Raw genomic sequence first — 27,994 nt, forward strand, 5'->3', positions numbered from 1 at the left:
TATGTCTGATTATAGTTATTAGAGATGTACAAGATGTACCCTTGTCTGTAAACAATGACTGGACATAATGTATTTTTGACCTGTATTGACGTGTATGTGGGGGTGTGATCCTCTATGCTATAAAACCAGAACTCAGTGTATTTTTGTCAGAGCAAATAAGCCATATGCTGATGGTTGTTCTCCGTTGTCAATAAACTCATCGTTTGATTGCACTTGTCTGGTGCCTCCGTCGTTTGTTGTCTGGTCTGCAGTTGAATGATCTCGCTTCAGTAGCCAAGGTGGGGGCGGGGCACTGCCCGATATGCGCCGGGGATGTTTGTGTCACTCATAGTGATACCTCAGTGGAGCATGTGCAGTTGGTGGTCGTGGTCCCGAAAGTATGTGGTTGGATGGAGGGATGTGCAGTATTTGAGTACCATTTGGGAGCTGGGCATGTGCATCCACACATAGATAAAACAGCAGCCATCACATCCTGCCTGTCCCAATGCAAAAAAGAACATCCTGATAATAATGAATTTAAATATTCCCAACTAGAAGTAATAAATGCATGAATGAGTTTTTCAGCATCACTCTGAGACAGGATATTTCTGATTTTAAAGATATTGCAGCAATGGAAGAAAGCAGTCTTAAATATTTGCTTTATATTTCCATTAAAGGAGAACTCCTGGTCAAAATGACTCTAAGATTCCGTATAGTGTTACTGGAGGCCACGGTATTGCATCCAGAAAAGGATAAAATCCTTAGTTGTTGATAAAATTGGCACAGAGCTTCCCCCATGCATTACCAAAGATTTACATCAAACTCATCCCATTCTTTGTTGCTTTAATGAACATTTTTTATTGTCACAGTTTGATACTGATGATTTCTTGTGAACACTCCTTTAAACCCAGTGACAGTATGAAGTTATTATGTTTGTTTTCATGTAAGTATCTACACTTATACTATCTATCTATACTTGGTCTGCATACTTCGAGGCCCCATTTGAAGGCTGATTACGTCACAACATAGGCCAGAATTCATAGTGCAGTGGTGGCTGTGGTTATTTTTTCAAAAAAAAAAAACAGCAAATGGCTGAAGCGTGGTGGCCGAAAAATAAACTTTTAAAAGCAAGAATTAAATGTTAGATCACTTATATATCTGCGAAGAATGTTAAAACATTACTGTTGGCTACATGTCCACAAAGTTATGTATAGGGGTCAGTTGTGATTATCGATTAAAATCGGTTCTAGCTTGGATAACTTGATATCGATTCATTAAAACACTGTTCCTCCGAGCCTCTGTGTGGTGTCTGCATCTGAGTCCTCTTCCTTGTGTTGGCTGCCCGGTTGTGACAGAACCTGAAGTTGTCTAATGTTCATGCTGATGAATATGTTAACCTGACACATATTTCCTGTCACTTTTTAGTTAATTAACTGATTTTAATTCTCCAGTTTTGCCACTTTATTCATCATTTTCAAAGACATGCACGTGGAACAGTAACAGTATCTTTAGTAGCAGATCGGGACCTGACGGTAACTGTTTACTGTGTCTTTCTGAGATTTATTGATAGAAACCCTTGCAGAGAGAACAACACAGTGTGAACAGTCTTCTAACAGGTACTGATAAAGAAACAAATATAGAGTTTCTCTTAATTCGGCTTCAGGTTGTTTTCTGTTATCTTGAACATGTTAAGTTTGCAGATGGTGAGCTTAAGTTGCCAGATTGTAATTTTTCCTACAAAAATACAGGCTAAGTGTGTACCCGTGTTAGTGTTTTAACTGAGGAAGCTCAACAAGGCCAGTCCTTCTTTGTATTAGTTGAATTGACAAAACCAACAAACCCAGGTGAGAGATAAAGGGTATCACAACCAGAGATGGGCAGTAATGCGTTACTGTAATCTGATTACTTTTTTCAAGTAACGAGTAAAGTAAGGGATTACTATTGCAAAAACGGTAATTAGATTACCGTTACTTTCCCGTAGGAACACTGTGTTACTGCGTTACTAAAACCGTGATTTTTTGCGAGAATGTCTCATGACAGTGACGTAAGCGAGTACGGCATTCGTGACAACAGCTGTCTGCAGATCAACAATGGATAATATAACGAGTGCGGGAGAGAGTATGAGCATGCAGTGTTTAAAGCGTGGAAGTACTGACCTTACTTTGAGTTTGATTCCATAAAAAGTGACAAAAACATTAGCGTCCGCTGTGCGTGGGAAGAAAACTTCTTTTTACAGTGAAAAAACCCCCTAAATTTCCAAGCAAGCACCAAGTGCACTACGACGTAATGGGAAATTCACAGAGAAACTCGCAGATTCTTCAACTGACCGCTGTGGTACACCTGCACCAGGGCAAACATCCACCTAACCCACTCCTGCTTTACAGGTGAAAATAGAGCAACAGGACCGCTAGTCTTTGATTTTATTTATTTTCTGCTGTGTTTTACTTGCATCTATTTGAAAGAGTGAGTGTAAACACACAAAAAATATTTTATTTTATGTGCTGGAATGTGCAAAAAATAGGTTTAAATGTTAAACAAATTTCTTCCAGTCAGAGAATGTTGCATATAATTATTTTTTTAAAAGATTAAAACTAACTAATCATCTCCATCTGTTAGCTGCTGCTGGCTCTTCCTCCTCCTCTTCCTCACACACTGCTGAGTTTGTCCTGGTGGATCATCAGGGGTGCAAAGCCTCACAGATGATGTGCAGCAGTGGGTCCCTCAGTCTGTCCTCACTCTGGACACTTGCAGTCGTCACACATGGAAATCAAATGTGTGATAAGCTGCAGGATTCAAACACAAGTGTAACTTATAAATACATGTTCATACTTTTATTCCACAATCAGAGAGAAAGAAACAGAGAGAGAGTGCAGGACAGACAGAGAGGTGACAGTCTCAGGTGTATACACTGCTACAAAACAGCACAAGAGAAGGAGGATTTAGTGTTTGTGTTATTACGAGTGCTAAACAAGAAGAGTTCCCAGATGGTCCAGTGGACACATGTGTGACTCCTGTGATTAAAGCATCTTTCTTTCAGCTTAATGAGTGAACCGTCAGCTTGTTCAAACACACGTTAAAGTCCGTTTGGCTCGACACCACCGAACAGAGGCAGCAATATAACATAGCTAACATTAACAGTGCAGTGAATCCTGCTTGTGCCGTCATATTCAGGACTGCAAACCGAGCAGCATCACTGACTTTCAGCTTGTTGTGTTTGTGGATATATGACTGACTTTAATTACGCATAAGATCATCACATTCTCTGTAAGATAAGGTTGACTATACATATATATATATTTAGAAGTAGAGGCTTTAAAACCAAGTTAACGCTGAAAGTGCAAACATCACTAATGTCACACAACTTTGCCGACATGTGGCCAACAGTAATGTTTTAATGTTCTTTGTTATTAAACATTCGCACATAAATAAGTGACATAATATTCAGTACTTACTTTTGACAGTTCACTCTTCGGCCGCTCCCTTCTGCCGTATTTTGCGGCAAAATTATCCACACCCACCGCCGCGCTATGAATTGTGGGATATATGGGACCACGAAGCGTGCACCGGACCACGCTTGATATTTGGGGAAATCGACGGCGCATTTGAAGTACACTTCGAATTGGGACAGCCATCGTCGCGTAGCGGTGACGTAATTGCACTTAAAATGCGTACTTCAAGCGTGCAGATCCTGAATTGGGACACAGCCAGTGTGTGTTCACCCGTCCTCGTTGCTGGTTCGTCTGTGTCATTCCCCTCCGTCATTCTGTGTATTTTCTTCCGTCGTCCTGGACTTTCTCAAAATCAAAATCAAATCAAATCACCTTTATTGTCACGTCACATGTGCAGATACACTGGTACAGTACATGCGAGTGAAATTCTTGTGTGCAAGCTTCACAAGCAACAGAGTTATGCAAAATACAATAATGTGCAACAAGCAAAATATAAAAATGGTTAATCTAAAAAGTAATAAATATATGTACCATATATAAAGGTATATACATTACTGAATGTGTGTACTAAATATGTTTTTCTACGTGTGTGTGTGTGTGTGTGTGTGTGTGAGTGTGTATATACATGTTTTACAAATGAAATAGAGTAAACAATAAAATAAGATATATAAAATATACAGAGGTTGGTATGTGCAAAACAGTGGCATTAATGTACAGTATGGAGTGCATAATGTTGAAGTTCCAGTAGTGAAGGTGAGGTGTCTATGACGTGTTCAGCAGTCTGATGGCCTGGTGGAAAAAGCTGTCTCTCAGTCTGCTGGTTCGGGACCGGATGCTGCAGAACCTCCTTCCTGATGGAAGTAGTCTGAAGAGTTTATGGCTGGGGTGACTGGGTCCTTGATGATCCTCCCGCTTTCCTCAGGCACCGCTTCCTGTAGATGTCTTGGAGGAGGGAAGCTCACCTCAATTATCCGTTCAGCACACCGCACTACTCTCTGGAGAGCTTTGCGGTTGTAAGCGGTGCTGTTGCCATACCAGGTGGTGATGCATCCGGTGAGGATGCTCTCAATGGCACAGCGATAGAAGGTCCTGAGGATGCGGGGGCTCATGCCGAATCTTTTCAGTCTCCTGAGAAAGAAGAGGCGCTGCTGCGCCTTCTTCACTGTCTTGTTTATGTGTACTGACCACGTAAGATCCTCAGCCAGATGTACACCAAGGAAGCGGAAGCTGCTCACTCTCTCCACAGCGGCGCCCGTTGATGGTGATGGGGTGTGTACTCCTCCTCACCTCCGGAAGTCCACTATCAGCTCCTTTGTCTTTGCGACGTTGAGGGTGAGATGGTTGTCTTGACACCAGTGGGTCAGGCGCTGACCTCCTCCCTGTAGGCTGTCTCATCACCGTTGGTGATAAGACCCACCACTGTAGTGTCGTCCGCAAACTTCACAATGATGTTGGAGTTGTTAGTGGCCGTGCAGTCGTGGTGTAGAGTGAGTACAGGAGAGGGGCTCAGTACACACCCCTGTGGAGCACCAGTGTTCAGTGTGATGGGGGATGAGGTGGTGCTGCCCAGTCTGACCACTTGGCGTCTGTCAGACAGGAAGTTAAGGATCCAGCTGCAGAGGGAGCTGCTCAGTCCTAGATCCTGCAGTTTCCTGTCCAGCTTTGAGGAACGATGGTATTGAATGCTGAGCTGTAATCTACAAACAGCATTCTCACATACGTGTCTCTCTTCTCCAGGTGTGACAGGGCAGCATGGAGTGTCAGGGCTATGGCATCATCAGTGGACCTGTTGTGGCGGTATGCGAACTGTAGAGGGTCCAGTGAGTCGGGTAGTGCGGAGCAGATGAAGTCCCTGACCAGCTTCTCGAAGCATTTGCTCACGATAGGGGTCAGGGCTACAGGTCGCCAGTCGTTCAATGAGGAGATGGTGGAGGATTTGGGTACAGGGACGATGGTGGCCATTTTGAAGCAGGCTGGGACTACAGACAGAGAGAGGGAAAGGTTGAAGATGTGTGTAAACACTCCAGCCAGCTGAGCCGCGCATGACTTGAGGACGCGGCCGGGAATCCCGTCCGGACCAGTAGCTTTGCTTGGGTTCACTCTCCTGAAGTACTTCCGCACATCCTCCTCAGACACAGTGTGCGCACTGACGTCATCCGCGCACTGACGTCCCCGCAAGGTACTCTCATTCGTGTTCTGGTTTAGTTGTTTAAGTTCTAGATTTCCCAGTTTAGAGTATTTTCAGTTCCGTTCTTGCCACCCTTTCTTTTGTGTTGTACTTCATCCCTTTGGTTAATAAAAGCTCGCTCACTACTACGCAGTCTGCATCTTGGGTCCATTTATATTCACACACGGCCTGCCTCGGCACCCCGTGACAGCTACAGCAAAAGCACAATCTCCTCTAAGTTTATGCTCAGTCCTGGGTACATTCAGGAAAAGCTGATCAGCTGACTTAAGAGAGCAGGTGGGTGTATACGGCAGTAGCAGCTCAGAGAGATAAGATTGGACTAGACCATAGAGGGCTTTAAACGCAAATAAAAGAATTTGAAAAGGAATCCTAAAAGAAATGTGCAGCAGGTGAAGTGAAACTAAAATAGGGGAAATGTGCTCAAACTTTGGAGGTGCAGCATTTTGAATCTTCTGTAGATGTATGAAGCACTGACCCATATATAAAGTGCATTACAGTAATCCCATCGAGTGCTAGATAACTGTCTCAAAGTGCCTCTGTGAAAGAATTGGCTTTATTTTAGCCAGCTGCCTCAGCTGAAAGATGCTTGATTTTACCACTGGCTTAATTTAACTGTCAAGCAATGCTGTGTTTTCTCAGTATAGATCCAAGAGAGAGCAGATACAAAGAAAAGAGGAGGGGGGCCTAGAACTGAGCTCTGTGGGACACCACACAAGAGAGGAGCGGAGGACGACACATGGTCACAGAGACTGACACAAAATGTTTACCCTGTCAAGTAGGACCTGAACCACTCAAGTGCTGTGCCCACCCAGTGCTCCAAAAGACAGAGTAAAATGCACGATCTACGGTATCAAATGCAACTGTCAAATCTAAAAGCACAAGAACAACACAGTCCCCAGCATCAGTAGCTAAAAATATGTCATTAAAAACTTTTAAAAGGGGCTTATTCAGTGCTATGAAAGGGTTTAAAACCAGATTGGAAAACGTGTAAAATATTTTGCTTTTTCAGGAAGGTTATTCATTGACTGTCAACTCTCTTTTCAAGAATTTTGGAAAGAATAAGTAGTTAGAAGAAAGGCCTGTAATTTGCAAGAATCATAGGATGAAGAACAGTTTTTTTTAAACAGGTGTTTGACTACAGTATGTTAAAAATTTTGGGTGCTACATCACACATCAAACTATAGTTTACCAGCTTGAGAACCAAAGGTCCAACTGTAGGTAACACCTTTTGTAAGAGTTTAAGAGAGACAGCATCATTTGTGTTCCTTATGTTATTACAATATACATAATTATCACGTCCGTACAATATAATATTTATATTGTACGGACGTGATAATTATGTATATTGTAATAACGTGATATTATATTGTTCAAACGTCAAAAGTATATTGTACAAACATGAAAAGTATCTTGTTAGAACAATAAACTTTTCACGTTATAACGTGATATACTTCTATTTTTCTTTTGCCTGGGTGGCAGCTCTACGCTTCCGTAACATTCAGGCATGTAACACAGTAACACTTTTATTTTTTACATATTCAGCAGAGAGAGTTAGCTGTGTGCACTATTAAAAAATAAGAAGCAAAATTCTTTTCAGCTTCATATAAACTGTATTATGTAGGAAAAATAAGTGGGGCTCACCTCAAAACACAGCTTGAGGACTGACTGGAGACTTTTAGGACAGTCTCTTCAGTAAATCTAGCAGCTCTTTAACATCAAAAGATGTCTTTGAGCTGCTGCAGATGTTAGTAAATCTGACCCTAACTGTTCGTTCTTCTTAAAATTCAAACTTAATAATGAAGCAATATTTTTAACAGACTGTTCTCGTTTATATGACCTCTATAAAACAACAGGGTTAAAACACATTGTGACGAAATAAGATGTTTGTTTTGTAGTCCATCTTCAGCACAATGTAGTTTCAACAGGCGGACATCCGGTGTCACATTGTTACAGAGAGACGAGTGTAAGGCTGTTCAAATTCTCAGCACAGCTCCTCTCTTTTCCTGAGTTCTTAGCAGTTGTCCTCCCCACGATGACGTTTTCATCGAGGCCAAGGAAAAGAGTTTAGGAAAAGGAGATTGGCGCTACTTTTGAAATAACACTCCACGGGGTTACGTTGTGCAGCTGAGTCACGTGACCGCACAGCAACAAATCACAGCGGAGCCGGGTATAGGGGGCGGAGCTAAGTGTGTCTGCAGGAGAGGAGTCGAGCAGAGAGAGCTGCTTTTTCATGAAACGGGAGTAAAGTAGTGAACTTACAGGAACATATACCACTACCGACGTTGGGATCGATATCTGCATCGATCTGCACACCCTTGTCTCCTGGATCGTAGCTGAGATCAGCGTGAACCACGTGGGTCTCTGCTCCCTGATCTCTTTCCTGTGTTTGGAAAAACTTCCTGCTTCATCACGGAGTTTCTCTCGGTTTGTGGGCTCATCTAAAGGTAAGCATCGAGCTAACTTTAATGTGGGTTCAGTTTATGTTGAGTTTAGCTCTGTTGAGAATAATAGATTGCTTGGTATACACTGGAGTTAGACATACTGTAGAGTTTGTGATTGCTTGCAACATCATAATATGGCGGTTGCTAGGGGGAAAGAATACATAAAGAAAAATAGTCTTGGAATATGAACAAAAGGAAGAGGTGCAGGGCAGGAGAACAGCCAACCCCCACCCCCAGGACATGAAGCCACAGGTAGAAGCGTGGGGGAGCGCAATCCCACGTGAGAGTAGTGGAAGCTTACTGAGAAGGGGCCCAAGGGCTTTGGAGCGTGATGTCACGGGGGTGGGCGTGGAAAGGATTTTGGCCTGATGCGCCATTTTCCGGGGCAAAGCTCAAGCGACAGAGGATCGAAAGCACATGGATAACATCAGCTATGGTTCGTACTTGCTGTGTGGTCGGCTGCAAGCAGTGTTGGGAAGGTTACTTTTAAAATGTATTCCATTACAGAGTACTGAATACATGCCCCAAAATGTATTCTGTAACGTATTCCGTTACGTTACTCAATGACAGTAACGTATTCTGAATACTTTGGATTACTTAATATATTATCATGCTGTTTACAACTACGTGAATGTACTATTGCTGTGATTTATTACTGTTACTGAAGGTCCGCGGCTCCGAACCGTAGTAAAGGGATCTGGCTAATACGGTGGGTTCCGTGTCGGGCTGGTAGCCGAAAAATAGCTTTACTTTGTTGTCTGGGTCAACTTGAGAGAGGCGTTGAAAGGCTGCTCCAACGGAACTTATTATTTTCGGAGGAAAACACGAACACAGTGTACAGTCGAGTCTTAATAGCTTACTTACAACTGGGCTCATCAGGCACTCTTCTTGGCTGCAGTGGTTATTATTATATTTACATGCTTCCAGCTCCCGTTTTTCCTCCGTGACAGCTCAGACTTTTCCTTTCTCTCCCTCCCTCGCTCACAGACACATAACGTGTATGGTAATCCATTCTCCCTGCAGCACGGACTACACTGCCCATGAGGCTACATTCTTTAGGGCCATGCCTGTAGCATTCTGCCTTTTAGCTTAGCACAACAACAACAAAAAAGCGCTCTCTCACCCAGGAAACACGCAGAGAGAGAGCACGTCACCCTGTAACCATGGCAACCGTAACGCTGCCGCCTGGAACAACAGAACATAGCTGTCAAACAAACCCAAATAATCCTGACCCGCGACAATATGAAACAGGAAAGTACCGCCGTGTAATCCATTTATTTCAACAAAGTAACTGTATTCTGAATACCACCTTTTTAAACGGTAACTGTAACGGAATACAGTTACTCATATTTTGTATTCTAAATACGTAACGGCGGTACATGTATTCCGTTACTCCCCAACACTGGCTGCAAGGTTCGATCGCCCGACCGGCAAGGGAATAAGCTTGAAAATGGTTTAGCTTTTCATTCTTTCCCAACCTGGAAGCAACACGAGGCAGCTCGTGTAATGGATGTTACTGCGTCTAGCCTGGATAGCAGCTGTGAGACGAACTGATATCCAGTTTTCTTCCATTTCCAAATATCTGTTGGTGTACTACAGACATTTTCATTCCAGTAAGTTCTAAATATGTTCATATCACTCTTTATAGCCTTTTAGTTTTATTTTCGATGTGCTCTGTGGTCATAGCAAATTAGAACAAACATCTTACTGAGGGATTTTACAGAACTACCTTCTATTCATAGAGTTGCTAATTATTTGGCATTATTGCAGGCAAACCAGCCTATGTAACGGATGAAACACATTGTGACTGGGTTCCAGCGCTACACAAGGGACCTGCTTCAAACATACCACCATGCCAATCAGATTACTTCTTCTATGTGAGGGTGAACAGTGTGGTAGTAAAACCAGGGGAAAATGAAACTTGCTCCTGTTAAATATTCTAAAGTCTTTGCTGTATAAATAGCAGTAATTTTTCAAGAGATACAGTAAATTAAGTAGTGTTAGTAGTGGGTGATATCATGTAAACGCTGTCATGATTTTGTGTAAACATTTATAGTTCACAAATGGCAAAATGTCATGGATTCTACATTGTAACTGATGTGATGTTCTACAAAGTGGTTTTAATTTTCTTTTTTTTAAAAAGGCAAAAATTAGTTCGTTTCTTTATTCAACTTTTGAACAGTGGTACTCAGTCAGGACATATTCAGTAAATGCAAATTATTTACATGGCAGTGCACTACAGCCATAAATCTTGACCCCTAGATAAAACATTATGGGTCATTCCCACAACCCACAGCTTTACTGTGTTCCAGCAAAGTATCCAATAGAGATTGACAGACCCTATGACTTTTGCGCATTGCATGCCGATAACTCGTGGCAAAACAATCCAAGTACCACATCAAATGCAAGCATTTGCAGCACCGCAAAACGTTCATTCTCTGGTTCCAATACCTTGTTGGTTTTTCTTTGCCTCCCAAAAAAGGAATGTACAAAACTAAGGAGAACAATGCCGGACTGTACAAAGACAGACTTGATGAAAAGTCAAAGAAAAGACACGAGGAAAAAATCAAAGGAGTGAAAGGGTTACCACTTATGTCTAAAAATGTATAGTTTTATCCATCTTTTAAAATACTCCACTCCAGCTACATGACACGCAGCTGGAAACACTTCCCGCAAGTCGAGCTGCCCGAGATTCACAAAATTTACAGAAAGTGTTACATTTTTGTGATTTATATCGTTCTATCGGACGATAGAATTCTTATATCGGGATATGAGATTTTGGTCATATCGCACAGCCCTACCCTAACCCTCACGTTCGGATTTCAGAGTGCCCTATGTGTAACGTTGGTAACCAGTCTGGATTTGTTTGATTCATTTCATAGGCAGGCTTCCCTACAGTTGTGCGAAAGAGTTAGCAAATCGTTACATAGCACGCATGTCTGCACAGTCACTCAATTCTATGTTTGTTCACAATTTCTATAACCTCCAAGAGCCCCAACGATAATATTATTAAGCTATAAAGAGTGATATGAACATACAGAACTTACCGGAGTGAAAATGTCTGGAGCACACCAACAGATATCTGGAGATGGAAGCGAAATGGATATCAAGCCGTCTCATGGCTGCTATCCAGGCTAGACGCCTTCTTTTGTAAGGTCTGCCATATAAGCTCCCTCATGATGCTTCCAGGTTGGGAAAGAATAAAAAAGACAAACCATTTTTAAGCTTATTCCAGTGCAGGTCGTGCGATCGAACATTGCAGCTGACAACATAGCAAGTATGAACCATGGCTGTTGTGTGTGCCTTCGCTCCTTTTTCGCTTGCGCTTTGTTTGGACCCGGAAAATGGTGCATCAGGCCGAAATCCTTTCCACACCCACCCCTGTGACATCACGCTCCAAAGCCCTATAGCAGTGACAACTCTTCCACAGTAGCAGGTAGGATTTTTCTTTTTTGAAGACGGCTACTTTTACCTTTCAATACGGATGGTTTGTATATTTGTTTATTTACAAGGAACCCCATTAGCTTCCACAATAGCGGTTGCTAGTGTTCCTGGGGCCCAAACCATCAAATACTATCGAATAAGATGTTACACAATGAAGTGGATGCAAAATATCCACATAATTTGGCTTTTACATCCACAATAAGGTTTTACAATTCTGAAAATATAAGCATGTAAGTATAGAAAAAATATACAGGGCTCTAGAGTGCGACCAAATTTTTCAGTGGTGCGACCAACTGTTCGGGTAAAAAAAAAAAAAAAGTGCAGAGAGTGCAGAATTATTAGGCAAGTTGTATTTTTGAGGAATAATTTTATTATTGAACAACAACCATGTTCTCAATGAACCCAAAAAACTCATTAATATCAAAGCTGAATGTTTTTGGAAGTAGTTTTTAGTTTGTTTTAAGTTTTAGCTATTTTAGAGGGATATCTGTGTGTGCAGGTGACTATTACTGTTGTGAAGGGGAGAAATATTTTACTGCTATTATTTGCTGCTATTTTTATAATCATCATTAACATTTCATGTTAATAGTGATGTTGCATTTAGATGCATTCAGATGTTCAAATATATGGTTATAGTCTTTATTACAGGTCCAAGAAGAACCACTTTAAACGGTTGAGTTGAATCTATAATTGGAAATGTTTTTAATGCTTCTATGATCTCAGTGTTTCTGTGTAGAGGGCAGAAGACAGGAAAATACACTCTGTGCCAAAATGAGACAGGAAACGCGTCTGCAGAGCATGCTTTTGCAGAAGTGAAACTGAAGCCAGAGTTTAAGTGCAAGCCAAAGAGTAGGGTGTTTATTATGCATTTATTGCGGATTAAGCCTTAAGTAGTTGTGGTAGATTGAAACAGTTGTTTATATATTTTACATATAAGTCAAGATCATTACACACAGGATGGCCTTAGCCTGGTTGGTTGCTTAAGTAGAGGTCAACTAAGGTTCAGAAAGCAGATGCAAACTCTGCACGTACAGACAGACGAGACATACACCTACAGACAGTGAGAGGTCATGACACGTACACAGTACACAGCATGCACGCGCCCCCGCACGTGTACGCACACACACATACACACCATAGTAGATCTATTTTGGTAGGGCAGAAGTGAAGATGTATTTTTGCTGCAAATGCAGAATTGTGCCGACGTACTTAGAGGAAGTGCAACAGATGTCCTAGGAGATAAGCGACAGCGAAGACGAGCTGAGGGGAAGCACCGACCCGAAGACAATGTTCTTTAAAACTATGTTAAAGGTTGTTGACAGAACATTTGTGGTTTTGAGTTGACGTATGCTTTGTTTAAATCTGCCTAGCAACAGAAAAGGGGGCTGTACTATCTTAACCCTATAAAACTGTTGTCTGAATAGGGTAAAGACAGTTCAACACTGATTGGGTTGTTGAACTCACACATGTGTATTCATTAAAATGCCGTCTAAATTGCACACGCCTGGATCTGTGGTTATTTATGGATTCCTCTCTCAACATTGAACCCCTAACACTGTGCATAATTATTAGGCAACTTAACAAAAAACAAATATATACCCATGTCAATTATTTATTTTTACCAGTGAAACCAATATAACATCTCCACATTCACAAATATACATTTCTGACATTCAAAAACAAACCAAAAACAAATCAGCGACCAATATAGCCACCTTTCTTTGCAAGGACACTCGAAAGCCTGCCATTCATGGATTCTGTCAGTGTTTTGATCTGTTCACCATCAACATTGCGTGCAGCAGCAACCACAGCCTCCCAGACACTGTTCAGAGAGGTGTACTGTTTTCCCTCCTTGTAAATCTCACATTTGATGATGGACCACAGGTTCTCAACGGGGTTCAGATCAGGTGAACAAGGAGGCCATGTCATTAGTTTTTCTTCTTTTATACCCTTTCTTGCCAGCCACGCTGTGGAGTACTTGGACGCGTGTGATGGAGCATTGTCCTGCATGAAAATCATGTTTTTCTTGAAGGATGCAGACTTCTTCCTGTACCACTGCTTGAAGAAGGTGTCTTCCAGAAACTGGCAGTAGGACTGGGAGTTGAGCTTGACTCCATCCTCAACCCGAAAAGGCCCCACAAGCTCATCTTTGATGATACCAGCCCAAACCAGTACTCCACCTCCACCTTGCTGGCGTCTGAGTCGGACTGGAGCTCTCTGCCCTTTACCAATCCAGCCACGGGCCCATCCATCTGGCCCATCAAGACTCACTCTCATTTCAACAGTCCATAAAACCTTAGAAAAATCAGTCTTGAGATATTTCTTGGCCCAGTCTTGACGTTTCAGCTTGTGTGTCTTCTTCAGTGGTGGTCGTCTTTTTCAGCCTTTCTTACCCGGCCATGTCTCTGAGTATTGCACACCTTGTGCTTTTGGGCACTCCAGTGATGTTGCAGCTCTGAAATATGGCCAAACTGGTGGCAAGTGGCATCTTGGCAGCTGCTGCTTGACTTTTCTCAGTTCATGGGCAGTTATTTTGCGCCTTGGTTTTTCCACACGCTTCTTGCGACCCTGTTGACTATTTTGAATGAAACGCTTGATTGTTCGATGATCACGCTTCAGAAGCTTTGCAATTTTAAGACTGCTGCATCCCTCTGCAAGATATCTCACTATTTTTGACTTTTCTGAGCCTGTCAAGTCCTTCTTTTGACCCATTTTGCCAAAGGAAAGGAAGTTGCCTAATAATTATGCACACCTGATATAGGGTGTTGATGTCATTAGACCACACCCCTTCTCATTACAGAGATGCACATCACCTAATATGCTTAATTGGTAGTAGGCTTTCGAGCCTATACAGCTTGGAGTAAGACAACATGCATGAAGAGGATGATGTGGACAAAATACTCATTTGCCTAATAATTCTGCACTCCCTGTATATGCGGCAATAAATGCACTGCCCAAGTGTCCCCTCTCCCCACTGTTCTTTCAGCAGCAGGCAGCAGCAAACAGGTCGTCAGAGGAGGCCGAGATGATGATTAAGTTTAATATTTTCTACAATATTGACAAAGCACTTTAAGCACAAGATTGTTAGTTAATAATTTAGAAATGAATATTGTCTGTATGGACTGCAACTTCCCCCCCAAAAAAACACACATGTAAAACTGCAGTTTAAGCGATGCGGTTGAAAAATTTGAGTGCGCCTAACTTTTGTGCCGGTGCGCCTAACTTTTTAAAGTTAGGCGTACCGGTGCGCCCATGGCAAAAAGTTAGTCTAGAGCCCTGATATATAAAAAACACTCAAACAAAATACACAATTTCCATTACAAGTGACATTACCCTCTTACAATATTTACAAATAAATTAAAAACGGCCTAAATAGGCTTTTAGGTGATTTTTAAAAGTATGAACAGAAGCCAATTCTCTAATTGCATAAGGCAACTTATTCCACTGAAAAGATGCTCTAAATATAACAGTTTTTCATAAAGTTACTTTTAACTCGAGGAGTTACTAAATTGTGGTTAGTTGAGAATCGTGTAGCATGATTATGTATTTCATCTGGATACTGCAACTGAGCATAAAAAAAGTGTGGTGTGTTTACCAGTATTGCTTTCTTTAAAAATACAAGTAAGCCATAGTATAATTTAGCTTGTACAGAAAGCCAAGAAAGTTTATCGTGCATTTTATTAACACTAATCTGGCCGCCCTGTTTTGGACTAACTGAAGTCTGTTCAGATCTGTCTTATTAGCTGCCGACCAAATGATTGAGCAGTACTCTAGATGAGATAATACTAGTGCATCAATGACATCTTTCAAAATTGAAGAAGTAATATAAAAGGAGCATTTCCTAGCTATAGCTATACCCTGTCTCATTTTCTTAATAACAGAGTTGATGTGCTGAGACCATGAAAGGTGGTGGTTTATGGTAACACCAAGTAATTTAATCTGGGTGACCTGTTCCAATACTGATCCAGCTATGGAAAGATTTATTTGTGGGCTGTTGACTAAGCGTACTCTACTTCCTATTAACATGGATTTGGATTTAGACACGTTTAAAATCATGTTGTTTTTACTTATCCAGTCAAACACGTTCAGCAAATCTAGTTGTAATATGCTTGTCAATTCAGAGTAGCTACTGGCTGAATAAAACATGGTGGAATCATCAGCATACATTACAAGATGAGATTTATCCAGGACGTACGGCAAATCATTCGTGAAGACTGAATAGAGAAGTGGACCGAGGCAGCTGCCTTGGGGTAGACCACAGTTCATTTCACAGCCCTCCGAGAAATAACCATTATAATAAACCTTTTGCCTTCTTCCAGACAAATAACTTTCCATCCAGCATAAAGCAGCTGGTGAGAATCCATAACATTTTAGTTTATCTATCAAAAGATCATGATTTATCAAATCAAATGCAGCACTAAAATCCAAAAATACAACCCCGACCAAATTCCCATTATCTAAGTATCTATACCAGTTATCTGTCATGTGAATGAGAGCTGAACTGGTGGAATAACCAGGTTTGTAAGCATGTTGAAACTGAGTGAGTAACTGATTTTCGGTTAGGTAATGTTGAATTTGTTCATAGACAATCCTCTCCATAATTTTACTTAGAATGGGGAGTAGACTAATAGGTCTGCTATTGACACCATTAAAAACGGCATTCTTGTTTTTAGGATTGGGAATTATTTTCGATTCTTTCCACTGCAATGGAAATAAGCTGCATGCCAAAAATCTATTAAATATGTGACATATAGGAAGGGACACAAACTTAGCTGCAACTTTGAGCAGTTTACTGTCTGTGTTATCCGAGCCATACGATGTATCGTCAGGAAGTGATATCAATAAGCGCTCTACCATCTCCGCATTCACTGCCTCAAACTTAAATTGGCATTGCTTATTATTCATGATAACATCCTGTATAAGACGACGTGATAAGGTGGGATCACCTCTGCTCATATTAGATTTTAAATTTGTTATTTTATTACTGTAGTAATTCACAAAATAATTGGCTATGTCCTCAGCTTTACTTATAAACGTACCACCCGTGTAGATGTGAGACACCACCGGAGCAAGATCTCTACCCATTATATTATTTAAAACTTTCCACACCTTCTTGCTGTCCTTATTGGCCTCCTTGAGCTTGAGTTGATAATATTCTCTCTTCTTGCACCTATTCAATTTAGTTATTTGATTTCTTAACTCGCGATATCTTGCCCACTCTTGTGGACTGACAGACTTATGTGCTTTTGCTTTTGCTATATCCCTTTCAGACATTGCAGCCTTAAGTTCATTATCTAGCCAAGGTGCGTAGTAGTAAATCTTTTTAAGGGGGCATGTTTGTCAGCCAGGTAGCAAAAGTTTTCAATAAACATAGATAATGCCATATCAGGGTCATGCTCGAAGCAGATGTCAATCCAATGAATTTCTTTTACGTCATTAATATACTTATCTGCATTGAAATTTTTGTATGATCTATGAAAAATAATCTTTTGTGCAGTTTTCAGTGGTTTCATTTTCTTGGTCAAACCTACAAGATTATGGTCACTATAACCAACTGGAATAGAAACAATATTAGAGCAATGCTCAGGAACATTTGTATATATGTGATCAATACATGATGATGACCTATGACCTCCTGCGTTGACCGTGACCCGGGTGGGAATGGTGATCATCTGAGACAGGCAACAAGCCGACGCTGATGAACTTATCTTTTTCCTTAAAGGACAAGAAGGAACTGACCAATTGATATTAAAGTCTCCTAATAAGAACATGTCTTTGTTTTCCTCAGTTACTCTTTCCAGCATTTCACAGATTTGTTCTACATACAAGATATTAATACTTGGGGGTCTATAGCAGCAACCTACTAATACAGGCCTGCCATAGAGCGGGTGCAACTGAACCCACACAATTTCCAGATCGTCAAGCGTTAAGTCCATACGTAGTTTGCTTGCCATACTATCATTAATGTATAGGGCTACGCCCCCTTCAAATCTGTTTCTGTCCTTCCTATACAACTTATAACCGTTTATTTCAAATTCATTATTCTTAAAAGCATCGTCTAAATGAGTCTCGGAAATAGCCAGCACAGTTATCGTATTTGTTGACAACAGTGACTGAATTTCCTGAATCTTATATTTATCGATCTCAACAGCTACAAATGACAACATTGCTGAAGCCTAAATATTAATTCCAGCGTTCTGTGACCTCGGTTTAACAATTAATTTGTCATATTTCAGGACGGCAATATCACCTCTGTCTCTGGCCGCTCTCAGCTGTGGTAACAGTTCTTTCCTCTTCTTCCTGATGGACTCTGAAAAATCCTCGTTGATTTAAAGATTGGTACCTTTCAGTTTTTTGGCAGATGAGAGAATTAATTGTTTATCTTTAAATCTTTTGTAGTCTGTAGTCGCTTCGTGTAGTCACCGCCTGGCCAAGGAAGAGGGCTTTAGATCGTCAGCGTTAGAGATTACTGTTGTGCTTGACTGCGGTGTGGTGAGAACCACTGGTACGGCTTCGGTATTAGATCAATAATGGTCTGTTTATGTTTTGATCAAGAGCCTTTTTTTGGGCAGCTGAAGAGGAGAGGTGTATCTTATGGCCAACCTCTGGCTGTAACTTGGTCATACTACCCAGCAAAACCCAGTATGCAGGTTCATCTGTAACAGTCCTTGTGCCACAGATCCGCACTGTTGCTTCTACATTAGACAGAAGAGCAGCGACATGGCTGCAGGTCTCCACGACTCCGACCATCCAAGTGCAGTGGGCAGCTTCAATCTTCCCTGTGATGCTCACAGTGACCTATGGCTGCAATGCTGGTTCATTCAGTCTTTGAGAGTGCAGTACCTGAAACGCACACAGACAAAGTTAATTTAAAGACAAAAACTAATGAGCCAACACAAATATGTTTTATCTACTTTATCATAAATGTAACAAAGTGTTTAGAAAGTTAGCACATACATGTTATTTTTCATTTTTCGATATGAATTATTTTATATCATGATAACGATATATATCACGATATACCACCTGACCTGTGGTCATCTAGAAAGTACGCAGTCTATAAAAAGCAAGTGCCGAGGGTGCAGTCTTTGTTTTGAGTTACTGTAAAGCAGGGATATTAAACTAAAATTTGAGGAGGTCCAGTTGGAGAAAATCTTCTCAAGCAGAGGTCCGGGACATCATAATGTCTAACTTACGTTATGATTGTGATAAAGAAGCAGCCTTCTTTTTTTTAAAATTAATATCTGAATGTATGAACAATAGTCTGTCAAATCAATGAAAATACAAGTTAAAAACATTTCAACAAAATTTATTGTTAACACTGAAACACACAGTAGGCCTACAATAGATATAGGGCTGCTGTTTAAGATGAATCAGAGAAAATAAATAAAATGGCTAAATTGTGCATCTTAGAACAAAGTGCTTAATTTCAGAAAAAAAATAGCAGCAGCTTGAGTTTCCCTTTTTCTTTACCTTTTACATCTCGACTTAACAGTCTCAATACATTTTTAACAGATAACATCAAAACATTTTAACAATTTTACAGTTTCTCTTTCTTTCCCCCTTATTTTCCACTTCCCCACTTTCTGTTGTTCAGTGAGAGAATTGAGCTTTAGTTTGCTTTACTAGGATTTTAAATCTAGGCTGGAATGGTGTCAGGGCCATTCTCATACACATGTGTAGGTGCTCATTGGTGAGCCTGGAACGATATTTAGTTTTTATTATGTTCATTGTGGAGGAAGCTGCCTCACAGCTGTATGTGGAGCCAAACATGGTCAAGATGTACAGGGCTACTTTCCTCAGATTTGGGAAAGAAGATAAGATAAGATAAGATAACCTTTATTAGTCCCACACGTGGGAAATTTGTTTTGTCACAGCAGGAAGTGGACAGTGCAAAAGTTATGAAGCAAAAATTAGAATAACATAAAATAAGAATAAATACAGTACACAACTGTACAGAATAGAATAAAATACTATATATAGTAGAATAAAATATACAATAAGATAAAAATAGAATACAAATGCTTTATACAACTGAGTAAAAATACAACGATGCCAGAAAGATTATTGCACATTAGTGTTATTGCACATGTGTGGATGTGTGTGTTTGATCAGTTAGTCTTTGTTGTGGAGTCTGACAGTAGTGGGGAGGAAAGACCTGCGAAATCTCTCCGTCCCACACCGTGGGTGCCGCAGCCTGTAGGAGCTGCTCAGTGCTGTCACAGTCTCCTGCATGAGGTGGGAGATGTTGTCCAACAGGGATGACAGCTTAGCCACCATTCTCCTGTCACTCACCACCTCCACTGGGTCCAGAGGGCATCCTAGAACAGAGCTGGCCCTGCGGATCAGCCTGTTCAGTCTCTTCCTGTCCCCGGCAGAGATGCTGCCGCCCCAGCAGACCACACCATAAAAGATGGCTGAGGCCACCACAGAGTCATAGAAGGTCTTCAGGAGTGGGCCCTCCACTCCAAACGACCTGAGTCTCCGCAGCAGGTACAGTCTGCTCTGCCCTTTCCTGTAGAGGGCGTCTGAGTTATGAGTCCAGTCCAGTTTGCTGTTCAGATGAACACCAAGGTACCTGTAGCTGTCCACAGCCTCAATGTCCATACCTTGGATGTTCAGTGGTTGCAGTGGAGGATGTTTGTGCCTGCGGAAGTCTACCACCAGCTCCTTGGTTTTACTGGCATTGATCTGGAGGTAGTTCAGCTGGCACCAGTCCACAAAGTCCTGAGTCAGTCCTCTGTACTCCTTGTCGTCCCCATCACTGATAAGGCCGGCTATTGCAGAGTCATCAGAGAACTTCTGCAGGAAGCACTGGGTGGAGTTGTGGGAGAAGTCTGCAGTGTAGATGGTGAAGAGGAACGGAGCCAGAACCGTTCCCTGTGGGGCCCCCGTACTGCAGACGACCCTGTCCGACACACAGCCCTGAGTCCTCACATACTGTGGTCGGTTGGTGAGGTAGTCCAAAAGCTGTCTCAGAGACCATTTGGAGCCAGAAAGTGGCCGGTTCAGTTCTTCCAAACTGCTCTTTCAGGGCCACATCTGCTTGGAGATCAACCAGCTGCATTTGAAGAGACCCAGCTTTTGCCCACTTGAAGTGCTGTGTGACTTCCTTTGAGAACCCTCTGACATCAGTGATGAGAAATGGGTTCTTTATGAACATGGTGAGCTGCTGTCCAAAGCTGAAGCTATCAAAACGTTTGCTGAAGTTTTCAATCAGCTTATCAACAAAGTCAACAAAAGAGGACACATCTCTCTGTCCCTGAACCTGTTCCATCACTGTTGGGAAGTGTGCATAGTCTCCTTGCAGGTCTTCTTTGAACACTTCAAGTTTCCTCTGAAAGGAGCGGACAGCTGTCATCAGTTCACAGATTGAATTGTCCTTGGCCTGCAGCTTCAAATTCAGTTCATTCAGGTGTGAAGTGATATCAACCAAAAAGGCCACAATATCCATGTTTTTCCCATCATTTAAAAAGAGAGAAAAGTTTGTTGCTTTCTGACTTTCCAGCTCTTCCAAGAAAGCTGCTACTTCACTTCTGATGGATCAAAATCGCTCCAATGCCCTGCCTTTGCTGAGCCATCTCACATTGTTGTGAAGCAGAAGATCATCAGCATGTGCATCAACTTCTCTGAGAGATTCCCTGAGCATGCGATGCTGACAAGAAGAAGATGCCCTGAGAAAATTGATCATTTTCATCATTGTTTTCATCACCTCAGCATACGCATCTGACAGGGTGGAGCATAGGACAGACTGATGAATAATACATAAGAGATTAGCTCAGGATTGTCCTCTTTCATTCTTGCTACAGCTCCTTTCTCTCTCCCCATCACAGCAGGGGCTCCATCTGTGGTTATTGAAACCACTTGGTTTGGCTCTATTCCTCGCTTTGTTAACATTTTCTTAATGGCCAGGTAGATATATATCCTCTCCTCTTGTAGTGATCTGAAGGGAAGTTACACCTAGCAGGTCTTCACAGAAGTCTTTCTTATCATTGTTGAACAACCTTACATAAACTAACAGCTGAGCATTGTCAGACACATCAGTGGACTCATCTACAGCCAAGCCTACACATGGTGTCTTATGAATAGCTTCTTCCAGCTGGGACATCCTGAGCTAATATTTCACTTCTCTTTGTGGCTGTTGATGCTGACATAGGTATTTGCTTTATTTTGTCACAAAGCTCTTCTTTTTGTTTACCCTCAAGTAATGTTTCTGCTACTGCACTCATGCACTCTTTGACAACACCTGCATCTGATTGTTCAAAAGCTTTGTGCTTTGTCTCATAGTGGCGTTTGACATTGCCACTTTTAATCAGTGCCACGGTTTCTGAACATATGAGACACACTGGTTTGCTGCTTGCGGCCGGAAGAATGAACATATATGCGTCAGTTCAGTCTTGAAAGTTTTATTTTCGGTGTCTACTTTTCTCTTCTTTGAAAGCGCCATAGTTGTTTTACCTCTTGTGACTCCCACTCACGTCTTGTCTCACTGTATCGTTAGTCGTCTCGCTTGTCATTCGCCTCTCACCGTCTCTTTCCTCTGTCTTTCTGTGTCTGCACTCAGCATTGCGATCGCTTTGAATGCGCAGATGTGATTGGCTAAGTAGTGTCACGTGGGTGGCTTAACTCGCACACAATTGGTTTGTATGTTCCCTAGTCTAATACAATGTAACGTTACCGCTTAAAATTGAATCGCCCCGTCAAAATTAAATATAATTTAATATTTTGTTAACTATAGGTCCGGGTCCATATAGGATGGCGACTGGGTCCGGACTCGGACCCCGGTCCGCCTGTTAGTGACCCCTGCTGTAAAGTATGTCGCATATCTGGGTGCACGTACAGCAGGACCAGCTCGCAAACCACAAGACGGAGTTTCTTTGCGAAAAATATCATTTTTTTATTACTTTATTTTCTCTTGCATAAAGTTAAGAGCATGTATATTGAGAAGACAACACTAATATATTTGCCACAGGCTATTTAACCCTTTAAGACCTACCATAGAACCAAGTTCGCCCGAGCTTATCTTTATGTTTTTACATGCTGTAGTGCCATTTGTGGGAGCATTTCAAGTTTCTATATATCAATACAACCGTTATAGCCCAAATTTTAATAATATGTGTGCATATGTATGCATTAGGTCCATAGTAACTACATAAATTGGAAAAACTTGTAGTGCAATAAACTACAAAAAATTGATGATCTTTTTGTTTTGTTTTTTTACATATATTTTTAGTAAAAAAAAATTTAAGAGGTGTATCCCTCAAAACTGTAAATACAAAAGTTTCCAACCACGAGAAATTTATTTTGAGTGTCTTCATAGTTTTATTTTTGAGATACACTAATTTTTATATACTACAGGAAAAATGAAAATAAATAGTTTATTTTGATGCATTATAATATTTCCAACAGTGTAATTTGAGTTCTAAGCATCCCAGAAACGATACAGAAAAGCATAAAGTCAAACATGACTTTTAAAAACATCAACATTGGCTTATAAGGCCCTTTCGCGAAAATAACATCACTTCCGGTTTCGGGCAGGTAATGGCGGACATGTAACAATTCGCGCTGACGTATATGCCAACGTAGGAAGTGTTATGAACATCGGCAAAGCGTGTTTCTGGAATATTATGTTCTTGTTGCTGCAAGTGCTTCTTATGCAATTTTGCAAAGCTATATGTGGAAGGAAACCGTGACCTAGGACAAGCTAATGGCATAAGATGTAAGTACAACTCTTCCGGTTTCACATGCAAAAAAATATTGCACTGCCATACGTGGTTCCAGTTCTACAGGGATTTAAAACAGTTAGGAAAACGGAGTGTGCCTGCTCCAGCCGGTTGTAAAGGGTTTATTATATATTTTATGTAATAATTTATAAAATTTGGGTTAGAAATGATAGAGGACAAATGGCACGATAGACACTTTTCTATCGTCCACACGATATATATCGTCATATCGCCCAGCACTAACGACTTGTACTCGCTGACTCTTTTGAGCTACTTTTAAGCATTTTTCTTGTAGTCACCGTTATAACACAGTGTGTTTGTTTTGATTCGTTGCCCGGAAGATGGCGCAGCGTTCCCACAATACATTGCGGGCGTGACGTCAACTCCAAAGCCCTATAGAGAGTAGTGGAAGCCTACTGCGAAGGGTGCCAAAGGGCTACGTTTGCTTGCTTGTTCAATTATTTCCATCGTGCTTTGACTGTGGCTGTAACCAGACCTATTCCAGCAGGATTTGTAAAAAGTGTTTTGACAGACACACAAAGCCGGACAACTTTTGCTCTGAGTCTAAGAAGCTTAGAGAGAAAGTGATCGGACTTCTCGTGTGGCTAGGTGCTGTTGAGGTTCACTTTCTCTTGACTTCACCGACTCTTTTGATATCCCAGCTGGAGAAGAAGGGTCAGATGAGGCTGAAGTATTTTTCATCAAAACTGAGTCCGCAGGACTTTAAAAACGTGATTGTTGGGCTTCATTTCTGTACTGAACAGTCATTTTAAGATCAGCTAGTAAATGACCATTAGCTAATGTTGTTCATGAGACTAAAGTCATCTCATGTTGGTAATGTAAATATTATATTGCCAATATTACAGTTATTATTATATTAATCATTATTAGTTATTACAGCATTGAACTTGAACTCTGTGTCAAATACTGAGCTTCAGTAAAGATTCAAGTTGCATTTATTTATGTCCTATCACCTTAAATCTTCACTCAAAGACAGTGTATATATAGATGTATCATATATAAGATACAAATATTGTTATTTCATTTTGTTGGCATTACTAAATTTGGCTAAATGCTTACATATATTTGTAACAAGAAAATGTACAAATTGTGATAACTGTTTCTGATCAAATGAAGAGTAGAATGATAGCATTAACTGACTTTCTTGTTGTGTTTGTGGATATATTACTGACTTTAATTATCCATAAATTCATCGCATTCTCTGTAAGATTAAGGTCAACTGTGGAACAGGATATATTTTAAAGTCAAGGCTTAAGATTAAGAAAAGACTACGTCTGCATGGCCCACAAGCTCATGTGACCTTAGGACGTCACTGTCATCTTCCTGCTCCTGAAAATATATACATACAACCACCCTTTTTCTTGTCTGGGTGGAGTAGGTGGAATCTAATGAGGTGCTTCAGGTGCAGGGCTGCAAAAATCGCTAGCCCGGCGTCCCGGGGCTAGCGATTTTTCCAGTCGGGCTACCAGAATCTATCCCTGCCCTGCCCGTCCGGGCTATCATAGGAAGGAAAAATATGTCAATGCTTTTGCATTCTTTCGAAATGTAGCTGGGTAAATATGTCACTGGCATCGGTGAGCCACTGTCAATATGTGACTAGGGCTGCTCAATTAATCGAATTTTAATCTAAATGACGATCTGGGCTTTCAACGATCATTAAAATGACTGAGCCGATTATTAGCACCTCCTCGTGCTCTACTCGCGCTGCTCGTGTGTAGCAAAACGAGCGCACCTCTCTGCGTTTGAACACGCGGCACAACAATTAAGAGGAGCTAACAGAGGGAAGCTCGGAAAGCTAAGCAGAAGTTATTTGGAGAGGAGAGTGACTGTCGTTGGTTGAAAAGAGAGGTAAAAAACCCTTCAGTGGTGTGGAAACATTATGGGTTCGCGGAGTCAGACGTGGATCAAGTAGACATAGTGTGTAAACCTTGGTGTCGTAGCTGCACCACAGAGCGACATGGCAAAGTTCACTAAACATAGATGTTTACATTTTATCTTTTATATTGCAAACATTTGCACTGTTATCAGTATTTGCACACTATTTTATACTATTTTTGACAATCTTTAAAGCCATTATTCAATACATTGTTATTGTTAAACAAATATCATCAAATAATCGAGATCTCAATTTCAGTGAAAATAATCGTGATTATCATTTTTGCCATAATCGAGCAGCCCTATATGTGACATATTGAAATCGCATTTGAATTTGCGTTTGTTTTTTGCTTTCACTTTGCAATCGCGTGAACTGTGTATAGAGAGCGACAGTACTGATTGGTGAGTGACGATAATTTGCGCACCAATCTGACATCGTCTTATCAATCGTTAGTTAACTATGCAAACATGACAAGTGAAATCTTCCGCAGGAAGCTTTAACATGTGAGAGGCTGATCGCGCAGAGAATCGCTGAGCGTTATGTGAGTGCGTGTGTAAAAGCAGCAGGATATATATTTTAGTTCTGCTGAGCCAAATAAGACTGGTCAGGGTGAAGAAGTGACAGCCAAAGAAAAGCTTACCACAAAACGGAAAAGTTATGACAAATCAGACTATAAGGCAAAGTGCAGCTTTATGGTTTCATGGACAAAAGAATTTCTGTGGCTGGAATATGACAAGCTAAATAACCAGGGGTGCACATAAGTGGTCCGCAGGTGTGCATTCGCTGTCAAAATAAAAGACGCGCACAAGATAAGAAGCTGCAACGCGTGTTTGCGTCCATAAGATTTTCTGGAGGAGGACAGACATTTGTTTAGAACTCTTAAAGATGTTGAAGAAGCTCCTTTAAGCAGTTACTTTGGTGTTCCTCCACCTCCAAAGAAATGTCAGATGGAGTCCGAACCACAAAAGAAGCGCGTATTCTAGGAAAAGTGGTTGCAGGAGGTGAGCTGGCTTCAAAGAAATGATGAACGCACAGAGAATTGGTGCAGAATATGCCGTGAAAATCCCACTCTAGCGGACAAAAACAGTGCCTTTTATATGGACGCAAACGCGCGTTGCAACTTCTTATCTTGTGCGCGTCTTTTATTTTGACAGTGAATGCGCACATGCGGACAACTTATGTGCACCCGTGTAAATAACATAATGTTCTGCCGGGTGTGTTGTTGGTTTCCCTCGATTTCTGAGTCGACAAGTGCCTTTGTTACTGGGACCAGTAATTTTAAGAAAGGCCCCCATTAGAACCCATGAGAAATGCAAGAAATTGATTAAATTATATTTTTACTAATGTTTTATATACTTATTTATCTACATATAGATATATATGTGTGTGTGTTTCTGTCTTGTTTTTTATGGACATGAAGTCTGCCAATAAAGATTGAATTGAATTGAATTGCTCAGTCTGCAAATAACATACTAAAAATCAACCTGAAAAATCTGTTTAGAACAGCCTACTATGTTGCAAAGAGTGAACTACCACTGGCAAAATTTAGCAGTCTTTGCAAACTTCAAAAAGCAAATGGCCTAGATCTTGGTGCCACTTGCCTCTTACCTGTGATTTCAGTGGAAATTTCAAATTCAGGATCTGACACAGACTGATTCCTGTTGTACAGTTCTTACAAGTTCATAGAAATTTCTGTTCAATTACAACCAAGTATTTGAGTTGATGATTGTAATTTTTATACAATATTGTAATTTGTGTTTCAACAATTTTTTGATTAATGTTTTGTTTCCGTTACAATATTGTACATTAAAGTATAATATTGTAACGGAAGCAAAACAGGAAAAAATTGCTCCTTTTTTTATTTGGGCTACTTAAATTTATTTTGATCTACCAAAAACTGAAGAGTCCCTGCCCGAAGGGCTACCGGGGATTTTGAAATTTTGCGAGCCCTGAGGTGGCTGAGTTTATACTGCTACCACTGAGTGTGAGCCGGACTTGTGGATCTATAGAGGTCCATATATACAGAGTGTAGCATCCACTGGGTAAAGGCAGTGATATGCAGGGGGGTCAGTGGCTTTTTCCCTTTCAGGTTCTTGTGTCAACTGATGACTTTCTTGTTGTAGCTGCTTCTCGGGTTCCACATTGAAGTTTCATAGGTATTGTTGTCACTGAGGAGTTTAGTCATGTTTATTTGCTCTGCTTTTTTTATCAGGGATAAAATGCATATACTTTTTGTGTCACAGCTGAGTAACAGGAGAAGAGTCTGGTGGAGCAACAGAGGAACAATTTCAGCCATTTGGACTCAGCTCAGCCACTACAGAGGAAACAATGACTTCAACACAAAAGGTGAGAAAAATGTCACTGTTACACTGTTATTGAAACTGTGTGCTCAGCTGGTTGGTTTTTAAAAACATGTTAACAGCAGCATTATCTTTTCCATCCCGGGCTCCTCCATATACACAGAATCTACATTCACAACCAAAAAAACTCAGAGGTTACAAGAAGATACAAACATAATTTTTTATCGGCACACATTGAAACAACAATATCAAAAATTGAACTCACAATTTTTTATGAGTAAAATATTTTCTCCACTTATCAATACTTCTTCAATATGTATTTTTCATTACGACTGTCATTGTAGCACATCATTGAAATGTGATACTATCACCAGAAACTGATGGTAACACACCTACAATGTGTTTGTTGACATGTTTGATTCCACTAATAGAGGGAGTTTCAGTTTGTTCCACGACTGCATTTCACTCACTGCCTCTGTTTGTATCTCTGTCACTGCAGGACCAACATGGAGCGAGAAGTCAGTGCTCTCAGGAGGCCGACAAACCTCACAGAAGAAAGGGAGAGAAAACATA

At 40.9% G+C, this 27,994-nt stretch overlaps 1 long non-coding RNA gene across 1 annotated transcript; it reads left to right on the forward strand.

Moving 5' to 3' along the window:
* The first annotated feature begins 7,806 nt into the window (after nucleotides 1-7,806).
* On the forward strand, nucleotides 7,807-27,980 carry LOC120437642. The gene is made up of 3 exons (XR_005611315.1): nucleotides 7,807-8,060; nucleotides 27,365-27,467; nucleotides 27,921-27,980. It is a non-coding gene; the product is annotated as an uncharacterized LOC120437642 (long non-coding RNA).
* The last annotated feature ends 14 nt before the right edge of the window (nucleotides 27,981-27,994 follow it).

The sequence above is a fragment of the Oreochromis aureus genome, linkage group 3 (assembly GCF_013358895.1).
Source record: "Oreochromis aureus strain Israel breed Guangdong linkage group 3, ZZ_aureus, whole genome shotgun sequence".
Lineage (NCBI taxonomy): Eukaryota > Metazoa > Chordata > Actinopteri > Cichliformes > Cichlidae > Oreochromis > Oreochromis aureus.